This window comes from Tauraco erythrolophus, chromosome 4 (genome assembly GCF_009769465.1).
Source record: "Tauraco erythrolophus isolate bTauEry1 chromosome 4, bTauEry1.pri, whole genome shotgun sequence".
NCBI classification, from domain to species: domain Eukaryota; kingdom Metazoa; phylum Chordata; class Aves; order Musophagiformes; family Musophagidae; genus Tauraco; species Tauraco erythrolophus.
The window spans coordinates 41,663,374-41,686,985 of NC_141468.1; the positions used below are offsets into that span (position 1 = coordinate 41,663,374).

The window sequence follows — 23,612 nt, forward strand, 5'->3', positions numbered from 1 at the left end:
GACCTGTGGAAACCTGGGGCGTTTCACGTAGGTGAGCAGCCTAAAGGTTGGTGGGGTTAAACAGAAGTTGCAGGAGCTGGCAAGATAAGATGAGGTAGTGGATGAGCATAAGGAATTGAATGGGAACTGATAACGAAAGGGGACTAGGAATCAGTTAGGAAGAAGCTTGATTTTGGGAATATTTTGAATTTTGAGTGCTTTACTTAATTTATCCTAGTATCACATATTACATTCTAAATTACTTTCAAAATATCTGCAGTATTGTCAGGCAGGAATAAGTGGGTTTTGTGCATTTGTTTTTGGGTGTTTTCCAGTGTAGACAAAGGGGTTGCAGTAAATGGATAGAGTATCAGTGATTAAAGTGCACCGTAGGCAGCACAATGATTATTTCACACTGCTACTGTAACTGTGTCCAAATTTTCTTCAGTTCCTTTCTATTTCCATTCTAGAAAATAATGTAGCTTTTGCAGATTTTGTTGTTGAGTTGCAGTTTCTGTAACATACTCTTGTTGACTAATTCAGTTATTGCTGGGTGAAATGTGTTGCATTGACAGAAGCTTGTGTTTTGTTTGCTTGTACAGTTTGAGACCCACCATTTTCATTTGCTTTAGAATTTTTTATATTAACTGCAAAAGTACAGAGAGAAAGAATAGGAGTCATGGTTTATCTTGGATTATCCAAACTTGCTTTGGAACATTATTGCCAAAGGCTATTACGCTTAGTCATTATTATGTTTATGAAGTTGTTGTATTTTCTCAAACCACAATTCTTGTAAAAGGATAATTAAGTTAAAGCTCGGGCTATTCTTTGCAGATTCCATGCCAGCGCCAAAATATTTTCAAACAATATGTAGCTATCATTTCAAAGATATCCTTTTAACTTGAAGTATGAAGTACTTAAAAGTTTTTAAAACATACTACTGTCTTTCTAGTTTGCTGAATATTAATTTTAAGGTGAAAGCAAGCCATTTATCTTGCACTGCCATTAGAAATCAGATGTGTTCCAATTCAGTAGCACAGAAATGTGCTACGTGGTATGAAGGCTTAAAGTTTATGTTCCTGCTCTAAAGCAATCTTTATGCTGTTGATCTTTTGCAGAGGGCAGTGGACAAAAATCTTACTGTTTGCAGCTATTGTTGCTGAATGCTTTAATAATCAGGTTTAGCAAATCACAAACTTCCAAAAGTTTCATTTTGTGTGTTTATGTAAATTGTACTTTACTACTGAGTTGGATAATGCTTGAGCTGGAGTTTGGAAGGACACTTCACATCCATAGTTGACTTTTTGAAAAACGATGGGAATGACTTCCATCAGTCAAATGAAACAGCTTAAATGTCAGGAGCTTAATCTTAACTTGTACACTTAAGTGAAGTTTTATGTTCTTATTTTAAAGAAAATGCAAAGGTAAGGGGACTTTTTTTTTTAAAAAAACCCAACAAAACCAAGCCAAAACCCAGCAAAATCTGTACTGGCTAAATTGTCACTAATCCTGTTCCTAAACATTTAGGAACTTCTGAAGCTGTATTTGTGCAGAATTTTTGACACTTCTACTGCAGTGTAAATGGAAGTTAGAAATAGCACTGTTAGAATTTGTACAATGCCAGCATGCTGCTTGTATAAGTCTAGATTGAATAAGCCTTATCATTACCATTCTTGATGTTGCAACTCAAATACTATTCTTTTTCTAAAAACTTTAAACTTTTCTCAGCTTTTAAACAGACTTCAGTATTTGCTTGAAATTATACTTTGCACACATAACTGTAACTTTATGTGAATTTACCTTTGCATAAAGTATGTTGAAAGAAAGCAGTTTCAGAGGCTACAGCCTGTTTTCTTTTCCCTTTGATGGTTTATGTAGAAGTGGTATAAAAGTTGATCTATTTTAGCAGATCCCTGTAATATCTCTTTACATTATCATGAAGCTGTATTTTCATGACTGCTTTAAAATGGTCAAAATATGACTTGTTGCCAAAAAAAGAGGGTATGATTTCTCCTTAGGCTTCATGGTCCAGCCTCCCTTGTGTTGGCACTAGTAGCAGTGTGGCCTTCTGATGGGCAAGATCAGTGCGGTGGTTTGGATTGAAGCTTGTCTGGCTAAATAGAAGATTACAATAGAACATTAGAAAGACCATGTATTTCAGCTGCAGTCACCTGTAGATCAGCTGAAGGTGACACAAAATAGCATTCTGAAACAGAAGAGCACAGAAGTTAATTTAAAATATGCCATTTCACAATGACTGTTTAATTCATAAAAGAAAAATGTCACACTACTTGATAGCCATGCACCTATTTTTTTGTACATGGGAGGAAACAATACGTCCTTGTGTTGCTCACCAGCCTGAGCTGCAGCTCCAAGGATGCCGTTGCATCTTCCGCAGCCAGGAGGAAATGGCCCGCCTTTTGTAGGCAGGGTCTAAACCTTAGTTAATTAGTTCTTTAGTTTCAATTCATGCCAGCTGGGTAATAACAGGATACCATATCCTTGTTATAAATTGAATTTGTATTATCTCAGAAACATAGGCTTCCTTTCTAAAGGTTTTTTTTTGGTTATCTCTTGCCTCCTGTCAGCTCTAGTAGACATAATACTAGTAGAGAATTACAAATTTTTAAAATAATTATTATTTTTGGCATTTTTCTGGGCTTCGGTGTCAACGTATAAAGAAGAACAAGTTGAGTGGGACATAGATATGTAAATATTAGTATTGAGTCATTGGGACTTCTCTGTGATTTCACAACAGTAGTAAGAAATTTTTTTTTTTTTTTTTAGGGAAGCAAGGAGAGGTTGGCAGTGTAAAAGTTTATGGAGTAGCCCAATATTTAATCTGCAATATTTAGAGTGGCCTTTAGTGAGTGTTACACAACTGTTTTGATTATCAGTAATCTCTATTGGGGCTTTTTTTTTTTTATTCCCTTTATGTAACTAATATCAACTGCTCTGGCTAAATTACCTAGATACTACTCATAATGGAAATGAGATATGAATAGAATGCAACTGATTTTTTTCTATAAACTGGATTTTTAACATCCTTTTCTCCTTACCTCCCAGTCACTTCTGTACCACACATACTTAAATATAGCCGCTGGGATACAGTTGAGGTTGTGTGTTTTTTTTAAAATTGTGAAAAAAGAATATTTAAGAAGCTCAAAACTTTTAAAAGTTTAGCTTTAATTTGAGTATATGGTTAAAAAAGCTTTCACAATTCCAACTGCTTTGAAAACTGTCTGCTTGTACTGTTAAAATCTTTGACATAAAATGTGACTCTTCTGAACATAAGCATCTGAGAAGAAAAAGCACCTGTTTTCTTTAACCTTAACATTTCCTTTTCAGTATAAATAGTTGTTGCTACTTATGCAATAATCCTGCTTTTAGTTCAACCTTCTTCTGTTTGCCTAGTTCAGTGCCGTTCTTTTGATGTGCAGAATAAAGGAAAATGCAGAGATTATTCTCCTCACTGTTAAGTTCAGAATGTTGGAAAGATTATTGCTTGAAACTTAAATTCTGAATGCTGACTTGTAGTTTTACTGACACTGAGGGATGGTCTTAGACACAGCTGTTCACAGGATCTTTTTTCTCTGTTTGCCTCAGAAATGTCCTACCTGTCCTCATTGCTTGAAGACAACAGAAACCCCAGGTTTCCGGGATTGCACTCATTCAGTAGCAAGCTTATGATGTTAATCACATATTATTAATAACATCTGGTTTTGCTATTCCTATTGCTGTGTTTTTCTGGATAGACTACATAAGCAAGATCACTTAAATATTTCAAATTTTAAAGTACTAGTTTCTGGTAATTGAAGATGTGGCTTTTAAGGAATGACTTGGAAAATACATGTAAATCTTACTGACATCTTTTAATGGTTTATATTTATCTTGATATTGTTTAAAATATTATTATATTGTGGATATAGGTAAATTTCTATGGGAAAACGTGCACAGAGTGATCTACATGCCTGGGCTATCGTTAATTTGTTTGACTGGTTTTGGTGGTGGGTTGAGGGAGGTGTTTTTATATTTTTTAAACATAAAAAAGTGGATTTGTCAGCAATATGTGCAGACTGTAAGCAAGGTATAGCTGCAGTTCCTTAGGAGCTTTGTCTAAGTCAATTTTACTGACTAGTTGTACACTTTCCCCTATCCAAGCCTGTACCCATCAGCTGTATGTTTGATGTCTTTACAGTTGTGGATTTGAAGGGTTATAAGCAGTACAATATCAAATAATGCCTCTGTTTAAGTACGGAATTGCGCGTAAAAACACGTAACTTGTACTCAAGTTAAGGGTGAAGCTCAGGGCAGTTAAACTGTATGATAAGCACAACACTGTTTTGATATCATTGAAATGAGTCTGCCCGTTTGCCGGTTCTTGGGGGGAGAATATTTTCGCTGCAGGGGAACAGACAAAAGCAACAAGTAGCCGTGCCATAAAACGGGGATGCCAGTTTAGACTGGTAGAGGTGTTCCTGCCAAGGAATTGTGGCTGGACGTATAGTTTTCATGTCTGTTACAGTGTGTGTAATGGGCAGCTGAAATTACAACTCTTTTGTGGTAGCTGCAGTATAAATATTAGAGCAGGAATTACTAGCTGTTTTTTAGAGTTTATAGTACAATGCATAAGACAGGCATGCAAAATAAGAAAAAATACATGTATTACATAAGTGATTATAGATTGACAGCAATGGTGGTAGCAAGGTCCTGGATATGGGCTAGGGATGAGCTGAACAAAGAAAATGGAATGAGAGGCAGATAGCTGAGATGAGGTGTGATGAGAGAAGAAGGAGCAAGGAATTGAGATGAAGACTGTAGCAGAAAGGAAAAGTCAAGCCAATGTAGGAAAGACAGTCAGTGAGATGTACAGAGAATCTTCAAAATGTCCTGGAAACCAAAGGTACTGGCCTTGGTTGCCTCTGGTCCTGTCACCTGAGGTACTTGTCCAGCTTCATCTGACTGGCCATCTCTACTGGACAGAGTATTTGGCAGTGTGGTTAGTCATCACCCTACTGATTTACTAAACCCCAAAGTCAGTACAAAAGGGACATGTGTTATTTTCAGTGTTTCCCAGTGGAAGTCCCTGTGGCCGGAGATGGAATGCTTGCTGTAGGAAAGACAAGAAGAAAAAATTAATTGGGGTAGACAGAAAACGAAGGAACACTATGTTCAGTAATCATGCTTTATGAATCAGTTGTCATCTAAAATTGTTACCTGAACTGTGTGCTTCTGGAAAACCTCCTCTTATACAGTATAGCAAGGTTTGTTGTTTTTTTTTTTTTTTTTTTCTGTATTGAATAGGTGAAACTAATTATCAAAGGTACTAAATTAAAAGTACCAGTTATGTTAATGAAACATTAAAAGTTTATGTTTCAGGCTTCGTAGCTCTGTTACATAGCAAACATTTTGATTTTTCTATCCAAAGATGCACATACTTTCAAATTGTGTGTGTTCATTGATGTTACTTCCACTGTTCCACGTGTTAAGATACTCAGTAATCACTTCTGTAGTTTTTGTCAGGCTTGTATGTAGTGTGGTGATATGCTAAAATGTAGTATTGGCAGGAATATATTTCAACAAGTTCAAATGTAGTTTTTATTCTAAAACTGCATTTGAAAAATCTTTAAATGTTGGAGAAGGGGGTAGTTTTTTGTTTGGTGTGTGGTTTTTTAATGCCAACATTTATTCTTAGTCATAAGTTGCTTAAGGCTAGAACAGAGGAACCAAGTCTGACTCCTTTGTATTCTGATAAGTAAGATACTACATCTCACCCATTTACTTGTGAATTGAAAGCAGTTAACTTTCTACCTAAATAATGTATTCCAGAAAGCTGTCTGACCTTTATTTCGGAACTACTCAAGACATCTAAGCTTCACCAGTTTTCTTGTCAGCTTATTACAGACATTAATTACCATGTATTTATTATATGTGTAATTATTTGGTGGTTTTTGTTATAATGGTTTTTAAAAACTTTTTTTTTAACTCTCTGAGGTTCTATCAAGTTATTTCATCTTGAAGTTTAAACTTTTTTTCCATTTGACCAATGATATTTGAGTATAAATATTTATTAAATTATAACTTCTAAACCTAGAATTGCCATCTTGTCCATTTGTAATGAACTTACTTGCTTGAGATAGAATAGCTCAGGTATGTAGGAATATCCCACATGCCTAGAACACAAGAGCACCTCAAAAATCATTACCACATTTCTTCACAGAATAAAACACCATACAGGGGTCTTGGGTGACAGGGTATTCAGCTAATAAAACAGATATGAAATAGCTCCTCAGAAGTTACTTTTAAATTGCTGTATTTTGTTATGATAACTAGTAAAACCAAAGCCTTTCTATGGACAGGTCCGTTTTCAATTTAGCTGGTTTAGATGTTTTGTGTATCATTCCTTGGCCTTTCCTGAGCTGTTGAAATGTGTTGTAGAGAGTGAGAAGATCCTTTCATCTACTTCACAGTTTGAATATTAACAATGGTAACAAGCAATTTCCCATACTTAAAAATAGTCGTTAATATTTGTAGTTCACTGCAGAAATGCTAGTAAGCTGGAGTAGAGAAACGCAACATGGAAAGTCAGGTATTTTACTGCTTTGAGTTTTCACCTAGACAGAAAATCTATAAGGAACTTAGTAATCAACTTAAATATTTGTTAGAATTGTTTTTTAACTTGTATTCATCTGTACCTGAAGTCCAGTTAGATATGTTGAATCGTATATATTAATACTAAATTTAAAATACAAATGTAGTTCTTAGAATTGAGCACATTATAATAGATTCTTGTTTTCTTTCCATTCTTGTCTAAGTAAGTGCCAGCAAGCTTTATGGGCTTGTTATTTAGACGGGGTTTGTGCCAAAACATTTTACATCCTGTGTTTTTAAACAAATTGTGCTGTTTTGCTAGAGATCCACAAAATGCTTCAGTTGTAGAATCTGTAAACTTTTGTTTTTTGTATCATCTTTGGGCAGACTTCTAATACTCTGAAGCAGCAAGTTATTCGTCCTCTTCCAGAAAATTGTTGGATTGGGGTGGTATCCATTTTGCTTGTGGCACCTGCTCTCATAGGTGGATCAGAATCATAACTTTTTTCATGTTTCTGTTAAAAAACCTGCTTAAATCCAAATTCTTCTGTGTTCTGTCCTTTCTTTCAAGTTTTCTGTGACTTTTAGTGACAGTAAGGTGTGATTGATCATTTAACTGCTGCACAGAATAGCGTAACTACAAAGTTGTATCTGTGGGCGTAGTTTTAAAGAGCATTTCTCTTTGTGGTGCTGTTGATATAAATAGTGCCACCCCCTTATTTATGTTTGGGTGTTCGTGTGGTGAACCTGATCAGGAAGCTGGTCCAGATGAAAAAACAACTGAGCAAGGCAAATAATGATTATTTTTAGCCTAGAAGAGCTATGAGTGACATACTGATGTTTGGAAGTGATGGGTAACTGAAGAAACATTTCTAGAAAGTAGAACCTGAGATAGCTGAAATTGAGGTGGGTATGGGGTTTTCTTACTAGTTTTTTCTTTGAATTTTATTTCTCAGTAGCAATAAATGATATTTTGCATACATTTAGGTGGAGGTGTACATATTAGCCGTAGGAGGAATATAAGTCAATTTATCTCTAATCAAGTTGTGCTAATGAGGCTGAGATCTGGGTATGGCTTGAAGTCCCAGATGAACTAAGCACACAGCTAGCTGCAGCCTTGCTCCCCCCTGCACATTCCTGCCTTCTCTCAGTTGTGCCAGCTCTGTCACTAGGCCAGCAGGGAGGCAGCTCAGGAAGCTAAACTGGCTGAAATGTAACCTTCCAAAAATATATTTTCTGCTGGCCTGCTCCACGCAGCAGCTCACCATGGAGACCGCTGAGAGCCAGAGCTCACCTGTGGCCAGGAGGAGCCGGAGAGCCCATGGCTGTCCCTCCGACTTCTGTTACTGTGTAGCCTGCAGACAGCAGGAGCGTGACCTCCTGAAAGGTGGCTGCATGTATTTCTAAGCAGCTCTGCTGTCCTTTTGCCCTTGCTCTCTGCGCTGCCTGCCTGTCCCTCCATGCTTCTGCTGCGTTACCCCTACCTGCTTTCGGCAATCACCTCTCCCCTCCGCTCCCCTGGCACCCTCGCAATTCTCCATCGCCTCCTGCAAAGTACTCCTCAAATTGGAGGAGAGAGGAGGAGGGATGGGAAGGCGAAATGAGCCTTGAACTTGTGGACTTCAGTTTGAGGAATGCTGGTTTTGGAGATGGCAGTGACTGGTGTATGAATAGGGACTCTTCATAAAGGAGACAACTTGTCTGCGCTAGCCAATAAAGCAGTTAACGGCAAGAATACTTCAGAATCAGTGACTCCTGTGGAGGTCTGCAGGGCTTTCAGAGCATCAGTAGTACATTTATTTCGGTTTCTTGCTTGCAAGGCCTTTTTGACTTTTAATAATTAAAAATGTAACAGAAGAGCTACTGTTTGTATCTTTTAAGCTAATGTACTCTACCAAGTGGTACTACTTCAGTATCCATTAAATAGCGCAGCTGGCGCAGAATAACAGGAGTATGATCTGTTTGGATAATGTTATTGACTAAAGAGGATATAATATAAATGGAAAGAATTAATGTAGTGTACCCTAGGAGCACAAGTGTTGGTTGTTTCCCCTCCCACCCCCACCCTTGGATGTGTATGTTTTCCACTGTGGAAGCTGATGAGAAAAAAAAAATAAATTGTGTAGCTGTGGAGGGTAAATTTTGGAGGCTTTAGTCTCAGATAGAGACAAGACCCTGTTGTGAAATTGATATCCTTTACAAAGGGTGCTACTTGGAGATAGTCATAGCTAGTAATGGTGATAAAGTCGTGGCATCTAAAAGTCTCTAGAATTAATGCTTTACGAGAGAAAATGGACATTCAATATAGCCATCAAATGCTAGCCAAAGGGATGGGCAAGGACAAGCTTGTCCATGCTAGCTACAAACCGAATCAGCTTGTTTTCCGTATGCAAAAGTGTTTGAAGTTTTAGTGTGGTAGTTTAAACAGCATCAGCCTCATTCTTAATATCTAGAAGTTGCAGAAGTTTGCAGCACAAATGATTCACTCATAAAATAATACAGAAACATAAAGCCAGTGTGAACTCCTATATAGGGATTACCAGTGAATGCAGTTGGTAGAGAAACAAAATCTGTATGAAGGCTTTGAGGGCTACAGAATTTCAGGTAATACTTGACACTGTACAATACTCAGAATTCCCCATAGCCAAGGAGGGATGGAGGTGTGTGAGGTTTGCCTGAGGCTGAAACTTAAGGCTACTACTGTCCCAGCACCAGGGAAGTTCAGTGTACTTCTCAGGTCTTTCATTTAGGATTTTTAACAGTCATGTCACTCTTCTGTGAATTCAGAAAGGATTATAGCTGAGTCTTCGTATGTACAGGTAGATCAAACTACTGTTTTTTGTAACTTCCATCTCAAATATGAAAATACTTTTTAGGGCATGAGTCAGGAGTGCATCTTACACTAAAAAGGAGTAATCAAACTAAAGATGATGTTGTGGGGGGGATGACAAGTTATTTAATTGCATAGAAGTTGACTGTAAGAGATTCAGCAGTGAAAATTAGAAAATTGTTGCTTGGATGCACAAATATGATTGTACTTGGGTTTTACTTAAATCTGCCCAGCAGATCCTAATAATCAGAATTTTAATTCATTGGTATAGTCCCACAAACAGGCATCTGCACAGACAGATTACCAAGATTTAACAAATCAGTCACATTAACTAAATGTGCTTATGCTTTTGTCATTGCAAATGCAAAGAAAAAATTTTAACATAAACCTGCTTTTTGGGAGATGCAAGTCAGTGGTAACAAAAAGTACCCTAAGATCGTGAATCTTACTTCTCATCAGCTACCAGTGAAGAGTCTACACAGTTTTGATTTAGAGGAGTAACTAGCTATTGTTAATTTTCCTCTTTTATACAATGAATTGGAGTCAGAGGGGAGGTAAATTTAAATTATTATTAGGATTTCTCCTTAAAGCGGGAAGAAAAAAATGTACAAGAAGCATGTGAAGAGGTGTGTAAACAGAACTAAAGAAATCAGGAGACTTTCAGATGTGATTAAGAGTCCTGTGCAGAAAGGGGAGAAATTATAAATACAGAAGACACAGTATTTTTAAAAGAACCCAGATTTAATGATATCTTGGGAGGATGGGATTGTTAGTTTTTTCAAGAAACAAAACCCATGTATAAAAGCTAGATGTTCAGGTAAGGCCAGGTTCCTTGTATCCAAGTGCTAAGAACTTAGTGCTAGCAAAAGAGAAACCAATGGATGGATGAAGAAGGGCACGTATTGAGAAGACATGCTGAAACGGTACTTATTTATTTATTTATTTTTATAAAGCACAGTGGCGTGATCTTAGTTTTGATAGCATCTTGCTGAATCTGCTTAACATCTTGGTAAGAAAGACCTTGCAGGCTTTTCAGTGTTGTTTCTATTACTGTATTAGAAGACTGTGTGCAAAACATGTCAAAAACATAAAAGCAGAAATTAACCTTTCCTGAAATGTTTGAATGACCAATATTTCAGAGATGAAAATATTACAAAATATTACAAAATATAAACTCAATGCCATTTACTTAATTACAAAATTTGGCTCTTTGCTGGCTTTGAAGACTTGGCAAGAGCTGTGGGCCTCGGTTTTAGGAGGCATTTGTGGTTAAATATTGGAGAGCTGACTCACTGTTTAAACAGTTTCAAGCCAGGCATCCTTCTTAAGAATTAAGCTCGATTCTCTCTTCCTTTTAGGCCCCATTACTTGACTTAGTTGTCGTAGCCTTCTACTTTATTTTCCCATCTCCTTGTCTTTCTCCCTGATCCTGTATTCAAAAAACTTTTCCATAGCAGTTATGCTTAAATCTTCAGTTCCATTTCTGCTGTTTTGTTGTGTAAAAATGATGCTTTTTGTATATGCTGTTCCTCAGAGGACATTTTTAAAGAGATTCAGAATTTCCAAGAATAAAATAATTTAGTAGTGCTTGCTTGTTTAACCTAATGTCGCAGTTTGGAGTTTGATGTTCTGCCTGTTTCTTTTAAAAGGATGTAGTTCATCTGGCAGACTTTCACAGAAAACAATATGGTGGTGTGGATCTGGAGAAATTGTTTTAGTAAGAAATTCAAAAATATTTGCATGTGTGTAAGTTGTTTTAAAAATGATACCAAGTAAAATATAAGTCTTGTTTCTCTGGAAGTTCAGAGTAAGAGGATCGTTTTTTGGAGAGCGATTAAAGAATTGAACAAGGAACATTGTCCCACATCCTCAGAAAGATTAATGGGAATGGTGGAGCAAACAGCTTGTATGCTCCTGTTCAAGATGCATGTTCGATAAAGACCTAGAGTTTTTGAAGTGTGCTGAGGTGAAGATTTGAAACTCCATTTAATGCTGTGTATATATATGCATGCACCTATTGAATAGAACGGTCATGTCATCCTAGTACCTGGAAGAAACGTGTGATTACTAAATTTTTTTATATCGCATTAGGATAGGCCAGAATATGGGGTGCCACACCTTAGGATAAGGGAACGCGGTCTTAAAATGTCATGCTGGAATGAAGCGGAGAGGTGTAGGATCAGTGTGACCTAAGTCAGTCTAAAACATCATGAGGTATTTAAGTGTTAGCACAGCATTGCTGCTGCTGCAGTTCTCTGCTTGTCTCACTCAGCTGTTTGAGCTGGTCTGTAATCTTCAGTTCTGCTGTAATTGTGGTGAATATAAGAGCTTTTCTGTCAGAATGAGCATGTTTTTTTAAGGAATTAGTGATGAACAGTGTTCCAACAAATGTTTAACTAAACCTAAATTTGACCATTTTGCTAAAATGATCACTTTTAAGGAGAACTGTAGAGAATTAATTTAATACTAACATGCCATTTCAAAATTGTACATAATGACTCTTCAAGATCAGTTGGCAGTCCTGAATTTAAACAAACAAGGCTCTTAATTTGCTTTATTTCTGTTTTTTCTTTTTTTTTTTTTTTCCCGTTATTTAAATGGTATGGAGTATTTTTGTATAGCACTAAGCAGGATGGGGTGGAGGGGAAAAAGTAAAAAGTTGCTGATCACTTTGAATCCGAATTTACTGAAACATATACAACAAAATAGATCAAGTTGTGAGGATCTGAGTGTTAAAAAGGAGGAGTAAGAAAAGAAAAGAAAGCCTCTGGTGAGTTTGAGGAGCAGGCAATTGGCAGTGGCAGGAGATGCCAGCCGAGGAATGCTGTTGAGAGGGTGAGTTCCCGGTGTGATCCTGCATCGGGTCTCCTCGCCGCATGTTCGAAGAGGGCTCTGAGGGCTACACGTCGAAACGGCTTCTGTGCTGCAGCTTGTGTGTGGTTGCAATAATTTTGTTTTCATAGGAGCCAGAAGGCTTTTCAGTTTAGCTTAGGTTTTGCTAGTTTTGTGTTTTGGTCCGTCCGTTCCCCTCCCCTTTTGGAAAGGGCTAAAGAGAGAAAAGGAGCATACGTTTATTACTGTATTTTAATCATAAGTCTGACAACATGCTCATTTAATAAAAATCTTGAGATAAAACTCCACCTGTTAGCATAAGCCAAGTTACAAACTAGATTCTGCAACTTCACCTCTACTATTCATAGTTTGTTTTCCATAATTACAGCCAGTGGCACCAAACTCTTTCTCAGCATGTTTAGTTTCTTCTTGGATCTCCTTCATTGTCATTTTTAACTCTGTTACAGTTTTTTAGCACTGCTGCTTTTTCATCCTTCTAGTACTTAGGCACCTTCAATATTAATTTTCTTACTAATCGTTGCCAAGTGGATGAAAGGCAAGGATTACATCTGACCTTAGTTCAGCTTGCTTTACTATTAAAGTGCCATCTCCCCAAAATGCTTTCACTGTTTGGGGTTGAATTGTTCTTGTGTCATTGTTTGTCAGACTCTTCCAGAACACCAGAAAGAAGAGGAGTTGATTTGAAGGATGGCGGTATGCGTGGGCAGGCAAGGAGAGCGTTCTGTGCCCCTTTTGCTGTATTTCTCAAGCATTTCTTCCCGTTCTGCTGAACACTTGTATCCCTTTAAACCCCTGTGTTTCCAAGGGAGAACATTCCAGCTCTGCCACCTCTTACGTCTGTTCTGTCTCCAAACATTAAAGTGAATTAGTCAGTCTTTGCTGATGTACAGAAATCTTTTATTTTTTTCCAAGTAATTATAAAGTGAAGAGGTCTTTTTTGTGACCATCGGGGGAATGAGGCTCCTGGAGCTGACCGCACTCAGTAATTACTAGTTCAGGGCAAATGCTTTATTTTGGTGCTACATCTTTTACGTGCATGTGAGGTCTGGTACGTGGGAGTCCTATGTTCCAGAAACCCAAGTTTTGTTTTCCAATTGAAAGAACTTGGCTTCATAGTAGTGAAGATACGCTAGCCAAAATAAATAGAAGGTCAAAGCATGGGCTATTTTAAGTCCTAAGTAAGATACCAGGATTCTTAAATCATATAGAATTTGCCACCATGGATTACATCATGACTCTGAAGATTCAGGATTTGCCACATCAGATAAATAGGTTATCCATTTAATCTGTTGTATTATCCAGTTACAAAATGGGCGGTATTCAAAACTCAAAGGACTGATTGGAGAACCGTTTCAGTTGCCTTCACCTATCTTCTGACAATAAAACAATCATTATTTTACTCAGTAACATTTTTCTTACTTGGAAAGTTGGTTGCTCTGTTTATTAGTCTGTTTGCTGTCTCAAATGCCTGTAGGACTTCCACTTTCTTCCAAAATTTGCTTTGTGTGGAAAAATTAAAGCTGCTTTGCTGTAGTGACAACTCTGGTTAATGAGCAGAGGATGTAACGAGTTACTTAGAAATTGTCTATGTATAACCTGATTTATACTCTCAGTTTGTACTTAATCTCTGAGATGACAGTATTCAGGTGAAATTATTCCATGCTGCAGAATAACCATTAGCATCAACAGTGCTCAGAAATTCTGAGTTGAGAAAATCACTTATCATAATGTAACCGTAGGGATTTGGCTGTGCTTTCTTGAAGTATTTCCAACTGTGAGAGTTTAAAAGAGGAAAAAGATGTAGTGGAATGAGCTGTAAGGGAGGGGCGGGTTCTGTGCTCTGTGGCTCATCATAGGGCAAACAGAAAACGGAAGTTGAGTGGAGTTGCTAGCGTTTGAAGGAATCAAGTATGTAAGTTTCAGGTTCTGTCATAAGTAGATTTCGGGCTGATAAAGGTAATGCAAATTCTGCCATCATCTCGGGTGAATTTTTAAATAGAGGATTTAATCCACAATTCATGCAGTATCTCTTAAAGCATGTTTTCCCTTTTGACGTATTATGTCCTCAGTATTCTTCATGAAGGATCTAGAAAAATATGCTGCTTTATAAATTGCATCCCATCCTTTCTGCTTATATTTTTGCAGGGTGAAAATTCACTGTTAGACAAATATAAATACACCAGTTGTAATCAAATATCAAGCAATATTTAACATGGTATGTGTTGTGATTTAGCCCAACCAGCAACTAAAATGCCACACAGCTTCTCGCTCTCCCCTCCCTTGGGAACAGGGAAGAGAATTAAAGGGTAAAAGAGGAGAAGACTCATGGGTTGTGATAAGAACAAAATAATAATATACATAATGATGATAATAATGTATACAAACAAGTGATGCACAGTATAATTTCTCAGTGCTTGGTGACCAACCACCTGTCCTGTCCCTGCAAATGATCACGAAACAGGTAGGTCTCAACACTGAAATCCCAGACGAGTGAGAAGCCCAAAAAGAGAGTGAGAAAGAGAGATAGAACTCCAAGAGACTGAGAGTCCGAGAGAGACTCCGACGTGGGTCTCAAACCCACGACCATGTGATTGAGTGTCATGCTCTACCAACTAAGCTAGCTAGGCATGGAAATGATGAACCATGAAGGATGTCAAATTTGAAATAAATCAATTTATATTTAGTACCATTCTGTAAAACGTTTATAAGGAAAAATAGGTCCGTAAGGAAAAAAATGAGGGACAGGGAAAGAGATAAAAAGTAAGTTGCAGAGTGGTTTGTATCTGTAAACGTTTGACAGTGATTTTATTTCTATATACTGAAAGCCATAAAAAAAGATTAAAAATAACTTCTGTTTTGAAAGAAATCAGTGTTAAGACATCTGTAACATTCCTTTAAGAAGACTCTCATCCAACTGTAATGAAATTAGATTTCTTGTTTTGAATAGATCGCCTCTGTCACCAAGTATTTTGCATGTGAGATTAGTGTTGCAAAACGTGCTGGGCAGGTGTACTGATGGTCGCTGTAATACCTGCTCTGAATTTGGGATGCTTCTTGTCTGAATCCCTGTATAAGTGTAAACATCCAAACACTTGGGAGCCATGAATTTTGAATGTTGAGAGGAAATCATAAAAGTTAGTTTTTTCCTATTTCAATGTGTTTAGTTGCCTAGCAAATTATTCGTGATGTCTACTCCTAGTATCTAGTTTAGATGCACTTTAGGCAACCAAAATTTGGACTGCATTTCTTACACACTAAATGGAAGGAGGTCAGTCTCTGTGGGGTGAAGGCATTGATTGACATCGTTTAGGTTAGTGACCTGAAATTCAGGATGAATCTAGTGTCTAATTAAATAATAAAAACCTTTCCTCCATGCTCCCTAGATTTTCCTTGTCACCTTTCCACTTGATGTAAAGAATTTACTTTATATTTTTACCCCAGGTGAAGTAGGGGAAAAAAAAAAGTCTGTAAGAGGCAAAATCTAGAAATGTGATGAGTCTATTCCTAGACAAAGTATTTTAAATGTTAGCTATCTTAAGCAATAGTTTTGAAGAGAGTAATGTTTATTTTTAAGGAGTTTTATGAAAGGTGATAACATTAACATGCTTGGAAGAAGGAGGAATTTTACTTAATACTAAGCAATTTGTGCATATTTTTATATAGATACAAATAATTTTGCTATTGCCATCACTTCTGATAATTCCTGAACTCCAAGGCATCTGGATGTATTGGGTTTGTGTGGTGGGGTTTCGGTAGTGGGGAAGGGGCTACAGGGGTGGCTCCTGTGAGAAGCTGCCAGAAGCCTCCTCAGCTCCGAGTCGAATGTGCCTCTGGCTAAGGCCGAGCCCATCAGTGATGGTGGTAGTGCCCCTGTGATAACATATTTAAGAAGGCAAAAAAAAACCCAAACAAAACTGCTGGGAAACCTGCCGCAGAGAGAGAGGAGGTGAGTTGAGAGAAACAACTCTGCAGACATCAAGGTCAGTGAAGAAGGAGGGGGAGGAGGTGTGCTGGAGCTGATATTCCCCTGCAGCCCATGGTGAGAGGGCAGGCAGCCCCCCTGCAGCCCATGGAAGTCAGCAGTGGAGCAGAGATCCACCTGCAGCCTGTGGAGGACCTCACACCGGAGCAGGTGGCTGTGCCTGAAGAAGGCTGTGGCACGTGGGAAGCCCACACTGGAGCTAGTCTGTTTCTGAAGACCTGCACCCCATGGGAGGGACCCACGCTGGAGCAGTTCATGGAGAGCTGCAGCCTGTGGGAGGGACCCCATGTTGGAGCAAGGGAAGAGTGTGAGGAGTCCCCCTCCCCCGAAAAGGATGGAGCAGCAGAAACAATGTGGGATGAACTGACTGCAACCTCCATTCCCCGTGCTGCTGATGGGGAGAAGGTAGAGAAATCAGGAGCAAAGCTGAGCCGGGAAGGGAGGGCTGGGGGGAAGGTGTTTTTGTGATTTGGTCTTATTTCTCATTATCCTCTCTGATGCAATTGGTAACAAATTAAATTGATCTTTTTTTCCCCAAGTCGAATCTGTTTTGCTGTGACTGTAGTGTCATGTAGTGATGTAGTGTGACTGAGGTGAGTGATCGCTCCCTGTCCCAGTCTCGACCCAGGGGCCTTTCATTGTGTTTCCTGCTCCCCGTCCCAGTGGGGAGAGGAGTGAGCAAGCGGCCGTGCGGCGCTTCAGGTGCTGGCTGGACCCAAGCCGTGACGCGGGAGAGAGGGCCCGTTCTGGGCCTGGGACGACCCTTCGTGGAGAGCCAATTCAACTTTTAAGTTGCAAATACAACAGACTTCATGTCTCAGTGGAGACTTCATGGGTTTTCAGGAAAATAAAAATAATTTTGTTGTCACCACTTGCTTCTGGAGTTTGTAGTTGGATGCTACATGCTCTTACCTGAGAGGAGGCCAAGGGGGGGCACTCTCAAGGTCTCCCGTTTCAAACAGGCCCACACAACAGGCATCAAGGAGCAAAAAAACTGCTTGTAGCTTCATGTGCTACAGTTCTGCGGAGAGATTGAACTGTGTTGCAGGAAAACATGGCTCCCATCTGGCACATACCTTAGGCCCACAACAAGGCAATTGTGAAGGCTTCCCAGCAGGCTCCTGATTTTCCTGGGAGATCTGGTCCCTACTACTGTTATGGCCATCAAAGAGAAGGATGTAATTTGGCTCCCAGCCAAACATGCTCCACTGTACACAGGTCATTATATCTGCAAGGTCATGCTTTCTGTGAAAAAATTCATTTTCATTTTTTCTGTGAAAAAATTGTTACATATTCAAGTAGACTTACGTATTTTTATTGTGTAGATATTGCCAGTTGTTCTTTATATGAGAATGCTTCATGATGAAAGTGCCCAACACTGATGACCCTAGGATGGACAGTCATGTGCAAGTTAAATTTTTCCTTTTATGGTAAAGTGTCTTTTACATGGTTCATGTAAATTGAAACATGGAACAATTTGAGTTTGAAATAGCTGGTAGAGTCCATTATTTCAAAGTTTTAAGAACCTAGGAAGAAAATACACTAGCTACTTTTACATTTTCTTACTTCCACAACACTGGTTTCAGCAGAATACTTATTTTAATTAACAGTTGTCTTTTCATATATGTGTCTCATGTTCCCAAATAACTTTAAAGAGGACTCAAATGGGGAGGAAAAAAAATCGTTAGTCCTGCTTTGTTGCTGTTATGATCAGGTAACATTAAACTGAAAAGAGCTAGCAAGCAAAACTCTGCAACTAAAATAAAAATTTTGAAAGAGTGAATTTGAAAATATTTGGGAACTTGTTTTTTAAAAATAGTTTGTCATTGTGACTGTCCCCTAGGCAGTAACGTCAATTTATCTCACCAAGGCAGCTATGATACTGAAACCTTCCTAGCTTTGATACAGACAACAACCACTACATTGTTTGTTCCTTCCACTCTCCTCCCAAGTACTGGGATTTTTCCTTTAAAAATCTTACGCATTTCTCTTGAAGCTGTCAAGTACAATTCATGCCATTTTTTTTGTTTACTTGATTGATTCGCGCATTAATTATGAAGTTAAGAAAGAAGCAGGTGTAGAAACCATTCATATAACTTGCATTTAAAGAGTGTGTTGTTAAAACTTGAAATTGAATATAGGCTTTTTGTTTGTTCTTTGATAGTAAACAGCTGTGAGAACCCAATTCTGTAGTTCTGAAATGCTTAAGTATTACAGTGCCAGTGCAGCTGAAAAAAATCTTAGATTAATTTAATTTTTTGAGATTTCTGAATTATAATGATTGATTTCGGTGTTGGTATAAAGCATAGTCGCTAACGTTTCAAGTTTAGGTAAACCATGGCTAACACTTTACAACGGTTATGGAACCCATTTTAAGAAATGTATTTTAGGAAGTGGCAGAATTCAAACTATGAAGGCTACATCCTTGCGTTGTTATTGAAGACAAATATGAAGTGCCAGGTAGTTTCAAGTTTAAAAAATAATAATTAACAATTTGAAATGTATTATTCTACTTACTATGCTAAATAGAATTGTTTAAATAAATGAATGAAAAAGGTGAAATACTCCTGATTTTGATTTATCCTTCTGTCAATGAGTTTGCAATTTTAATATACCTCCAAAACTCGCAGCATTTCTGTTGGTTTGGTTTTTAACATAACTGCTTTATTTCCACAGAAATTGATGTTCAATGTAGAGAGTTTGATAATACTTTTTTATTCTACCTTTTTAAGCAAATATTTTAAATAAGAGTAGGAAAGAAAAGTGCAGAGGAGTTTGGTGTTCTAGTGGTTGAGATTGTCTTTTTTTTTTTTTTTTTTTAAGATAGCGTAGGCCAAACAAGAAACAGTCTTTGAAAATGGCTGATGCTGACACTTAAATTTAAAAAGTAGATGTAGTCTTCTAAATTGGGTGATTTAGAATGTTATAAACAAAAATGACAGTATATATGTGTGTTTGTATCGTGTAGCTGTGATCAAAATATTATCAAGTGCTTGATAATATGTGAACGAATAGGTTCAAATGCTTGTCAGCCTGAGTGTTAACAAACTGTACACAGGCACCTTCATCCATTGTATTCATTGGACTTTCTAGATACTAAAATTTCTGAAGGAGGAAAAAGCCCTACTCCTTTTTTTTAAAAAAAAAAAAAATAATACCAAAACAACACACTTAAAATTTCGTGGTATAATATGCCTTACAATTACATTAATGCACTTTAGTTATCTTTTCTGCTCTCTACTTGTAGGTCTGAGAGCAAGACTTACAGAGGATGTAGTGGTGTGGCAGCTAGTGGTTTGAAAGGCCACTTTTTCATTTGAAAAGAATATGTGCAAAAGATTGGTTTACAGACAAGGCACCTTTGCTTCTCCATACCTCTTCTGAGGTGTGCTATGGTTTGGGGTTTTTCCTTCCCTGATTTTTCAAAGATGTATGCTAGGAATTCATGCATACAGAAACTATCTCCCAAAGTTAATGTTTGATTCTGCAACCAGAGCGCGCAGAGCTAGGTTAATGCCAGTTTTTAGATAAGTTTTGCAACCATGAGCTGACTTTAATGTGGTGACCAGTTCTCACAAGCGAAAGCAGTACAACTGCAGCTTGTCCATGTGGCCTTTCTTACACAAGGGGAACACACGCATTGTTTAGACCATTTCCTACCTGGGGAGATTGCAGAATTGCAAATGTTAGAATTTCTACAAGCTTTTGACTGTCTTACTTTTTTTTTCTTTTTTTATCTACTATGTTTACACCGATGCTTTGTCTTCCTTGACTTTTGAGAGATTAGCATAACTTTTTGCCACTGCTTAGTCTATGAGGGAGAGAGACATGTTTTACTTTACAAAGTCAAGGAATAAATCTTACTGAAGTTATGACAGTTCCTTAATTTCACTTCTGTTAACAAGGTTTAGATAAGTGCTGGTCCTGCTTTCTCTTGCCTGTGATTTTTAACTTGCAGTGCAGTAATGAATGTGTTAGAAGCAGAAAATACTCTCCAGCCCCTTCCCCCTCCTTGCATGACTGCAGCCAACCACCATTGATGCTTCAGGAACGGGAAATTACAGCTCCTAAATTTGACATTGTAGACATAACTGAAAAGATTAACTTTTAGGGTTGTGACTGTGAAAATGCCTACTTTGTCTTGTATGTTTAAGTTCGGGTAAATGTTTTGCAATCTGGGAAGATTTAAGAAAAGCCTAAACAGAGTAAATAGCCAACTTGTAATTGGAAACAACTGGTTGGAGAATTTCCTTACAGTTTTACATTTAAAAGAAGTTAGGTGCTGTAAATTTGTATGCTTTCTTTTATCCATTAAAAACTCTGTTTAGATAATTTAAGAATCATTCTTAAGTAACTGAAATGGTCTTGTCAGCCTTAAGTAGCCAAACCATATTAAGGCTTTAAATATCAGGGTAAATACCAGTGCAAACACACCTGCATTAGTGTAGCTTGCCTGTGAAAATTTTTAATTTTATTATTTTTTCTAATGACTACCTGTAAGATTCCACCAGACTGTGTGGGTCAAGCTTTCTGCTCCCTGTTTCCTTTCTCCTGTCCTGAAGATTTTAGCAGGGAATTTGGTAAACGAAGTAAATCCCAATAATTAGTGAAAGGGCTAAGTTTTCTGAATACTGGGCAGAGGTGACTAAGGCTGTGATTCTGTCCTCAGCTGACTCTAGCACTTGCTAGACTCTCTGCTGAGCTGGTGTGCTAAGCCAACAAATACCTAACCTGACCAAAAAACACAGTTAAATAATACCAGCTAGATTGGGTAGGACCATCACAGAACCAGAGCTGGTGCACGTTGCAGAGGGATAGGTCTTCAATACAACTGTGTGCAATTTTGTCCAAGATCAAGAATGCTTATGGCTAAAGGGCAAATAAATTATTGGAAGGGTATGTGACTTACTGCACGTTCCTGATACTAAATACCACTTATGCACAGCAGGGAATCTTTACGTTTAGTGTGTGTATGCAAATATACATATCTATCAAGCAGTTCAAAAGTTTATCCTTCTGTACATTTGTGAAATCCAAGTTTTAGTTTCAAGTTAAATACAAATTGCTAATTATTTCTCTTCTAAATGTCTTACAACAGTGCACTCAAAAATTTATGCTGAGTCCCTGTCATTCTTTTATGTTAATCAGAATGGTTTTATTGGGTCAGACTTGAAGTATTGGTTTGTCCAGTATGCTGTTTCTAACAGTAAATTTTGACTGCCAACAGTACGTACATAAGGAGGAGAATAGTGAGAAGGAACATTTTATGATCATTTCCCAAGACCCTTCTAAGTATCTACAGCTTAGAGGCTTTTTGAGCCAGATGTGACATCCTTGAGTTTAAACACTCTTCATAGAGCTTGCATTTGTCCAATTACTTTATGAATCTTTAAATGTTTGGAACTCAGTCCCACAAGACATTGTGGATCACAAAGTTCAACTACATACCATGTGCAAAAAGTATTTCTGTCTAGTTTTTTTTTGAACCTGCCCCTTAATATCAGCTGCTGCTCCCTGCTTGCTAATGCTTGCATTTGGAAATAGTTGTGCTTTATTTATCTTCTCCATGTCACCTATAATTTCTGTCCTGTATAGTCTCTTTATCCAAGCTGAGCAGTCCAAGTAGCATGTTTCTGATTTTAATCCAGGTGCAAGGCAGAGGACAGCAGACCAATACAAAGAACTATGGCAGTATTGATAAGTGGAGCTGCAAAGGTCTCAAGCAAGTTTGCATAGACATCTTGAAAGGCTGATAAGAAAGGCTAATAATAATAAAGTATTTTTTCTGAGAATTTAGAAGCATAGAATGGTTAGTTTTGGAAGGGACCTTCAAGATCATCTAGTTCCAACCCCCCTGCCATTGGCAGGGACACCTTCCACTAGACCAGGTTGCTGAAAGCCTCAACCAGCCTGGCCTTTAACACTTCCAGGAATAGGGCATCCTCAACTTCTCTGGGTAACCTGTTCCAGTATTTCACCACCCTCAGAGGGAAGAATTTCTTCCTTAGATCTAATCTAAATCTACATTCTTTCCGTTTAAAGCCATTACCCCTTGTTCTATCACTACATGCCTTCACTACAATTCTCTCCTTCCAGTTGCAAGCAGTGACATAGGAAGAAATGAAATTAGAAGTGTAGAATTTAGCCGTTCTCTTTAGTTTAAGAAGCAGCATCAAAGGAAGCATGAAGTGCTCATTTGGCAATTTTACAAACAGAGAATGGAGGCTGCCAAGTGTTAGCCTGATGGAAGCAGCAGTTGAGTTTTCTGTGTTAAATGTGAGTGGATAGCTAGGATGAGAGTAATCCAGGGAGCAGGGGGGAAGTGAAAGCAAGCAATTTATGGTTGATGTCATGGAGTAAGAATCATGAGGGAAGCAGAGAAAGGATGGTGTGTTAGCCATACAAGTCAGCATTTGTATATGTTCAGTAGGATAAGCACGAGGGAGTAAAGCAGAGTTAAGTTGTATGTGGTGGTCTGTTTGTCTGCTGTGGTTTGGTGTGGTATGTGCTAAGGATAACGAGAGCTTTGCATCTGTCATTTCCACACACTAAATTGGGTAAGGAGTGAGTGGAAAATCAGTGGAGTCCCCCGTGTGACAGGCTACACTGCCTGTGTAGGAACACCAGATTATTTTCTTCCAGGACCCAGCTAGGCACTGAAATGCTGGGCAAGTTCTAAGGGATCAGTCTCTTGTCCAAAACTCTGCCTAAGATGCATCCTAGCCATGAAGACCTCATGTGATATAATACTGTCAAAAAAAACCCCAACTATATGTTCTTCTTAGGTTCCTAACTGGCATCTTAAAAACAAGAAAAATTACATTTTAATGTATTCTTCTAGTTCTAGGTCAAATGATTAGTTCTGTGACAAGACAGCATGACACTTTGAGTATGACAGAAGCCCTGATGCTGCAGCAGAGGCTGGGAATATTAATGGCCAAATGTAGGTGAGTGATTTTTTTAATTCTGCCAGTTCCCTAGCTGTTTCATTTTTTCCTCATAGCCTTGGTTCACATCTCTCGTTTGAAGCAGCATTGCAGTTCTTGGTTTTCTGAGGTATTAATATTAGAATATATTGGAGACAAAATAACAAGCTTGTATTATTGATTACATACCTTTTCTTTGTTGTTCTTGAGTACAGTGTCTATACTTCATACACCTTCAGATACTACAGCTTTCTACTTGCAACTCTAGTGATTTTTCCCAAACTACTTTGCAGTTAAGGTTTTTTAAGTTTGCATCAGTAGGCTAACGAGACCAACATCTGACATTACTATAGTGAGGCGTTGTGGGGTGCCAGGGTAGGAAATTAGTAATAGGTTTTATTACATGTTATCACCTTTTCTAAACAAACCAGGCAGAATTCATAAGCAAAAA

The 23,612-nt window shown here is 38.0% G+C and overlaps 1 protein-coding gene across 1 annotated transcript in view; it reads left to right on the forward strand.

The window, feature by feature from the left end:
- FRS2 (fibroblast growth factor receptor substrate 2) overlaps positions 1-23,612 on the forward strand; it is a 59,171-nt gene that overhangs the window by 17,566 nt on the left and 17,993 nt on the right. The window contains exon 2 of the mRNA XM_086610863.1: positions 23,077-23,182. The gene's annotated coding sequence lies outside the window, so the exon portion shown is untranslated. The remainder of the gene's footprint in view (positions 1-23,076; positions 23,183-23,612) is intronic.